Below are 1,418 nucleotides of genomic sequence, written 5' to 3' on the forward strand. Positions count from 1 at the left end.
TATCCATACTGAAGGCTACAATCCTTGATCTTCATTATCAAGTGCTTCAAGTTCTCCTCACTTTCAGCAAGTGAGGTTGTATCATTGACATATTGTAGGGTGTTAATAAGCCTCCCACAAACCTGATGCTGAATTCTTCTTTATTTATCTATATTTGCTAATTGTTTGTTTTATATACAGATTGAATAAGAATGGTGACAGGATAACTTAATGCAAACTTTTCTTGATTTTAAAGCAGGTAGCATTCCCTTAGTCTGTTCGCAAAACTGCCTCTTGTTCTATGTATAGGTTCAACATGAGTGCAATGAAGTGTTATGGAATTCTGATTCTTCTGAAGGCTATCCTTAGTTTGTTATGGTTCCCATTGTGGAATGCTTTTGCATAGTCAATAAAGTACAAGTAAACATCTTTCAGGTATTCTGTTCAGATGATTCAACATCCATCTGACATCAGCAATAATTTCCCTTATTCTACACCCTCTTCTGAATCCGGCCTAAACTTTGGGCAGTTTCTTGTCAATGCTCTGCTACAACTGCTGTTGAATAATCTTCAGCAAAATTTTACTTGCATGTGATATCAGTGATATTGTTCCATTATTGGTACATTCGGTTTGGTCACTTTTCTTTGGAGTGGATATATATATGGATCTCTTCCAGTCAGTTGGCTCAGTAGGTATTTTCCAAATTTCTTGGCATAGACAAATGCTTCCAGTGCTTCATCAGCTTATTGAAACATGCCTTTTGGTATTCCCATCAATTCCTGGAGAACTTGATGGGGAATTTCTGTCTAATGCTTTCAATGCAGCTTGGAATTCTTCGGTGAGTACCATTAGTTCTGTAGGCTATGCTTGAGATGGTTGAATGTCAACTAGTTCTTTTTGATATAATGACTCTGGGCCTTCTTCCATCATCTTCTTCTTCTTTTTTCTTTGGATCTTCTTTTGATGCATCATTCAATATTTTGCCCATTGAATCTTTCAGTATTGCAACTGCAGCTTGAAAGTTTTCTTGATTTCTTTCAGTTTAAGCTATGCTACTTGTGTTCTTCCTCTGTGGTTTTCTAACTCTAGATCTTTGCACATTTCATTATAATATGCTTACTTTGTCTCCTTGAGCTGCCATTTCATTATTCTGTTCTGCTCTTTTACTTTATCATTTTTTCCATTTGCCTTAGCTACTCGGTGATTAAGAACAAGTTTCATAGTCTCTTCTGACATCCACTTTGATCTTTTCTTTCATCTTTTTAAGAACCTTTTGCTTTTTTTCATGAATGGTGTTCTTGATGTCCTCCCACAACTTATCTGTCATTAGTGTTCAATGTGTCATATCTTGAGATGTTCTCAGAATTCAAATGGGATATACTCAATGTTGTATGTTAGCTCTTGTGGACTTGTGCTCATTTTCTTAAATTTCAATCTC

This window comes from Echinops telfairi, unplaced genomic scaffold, assembly GCF_000313985.2.
Source record: "Echinops telfairi isolate 266 unplaced genomic scaffold, ASM31398v2 ScPeMD7_3533;HRSCAF=4204_0, whole genome shotgun sequence".
NCBI classification, from domain to species: Eukaryota; Metazoa; Chordata; class Mammalia; order Afrosoricida; family Tenrecidae; genus Echinops; species Echinops telfairi.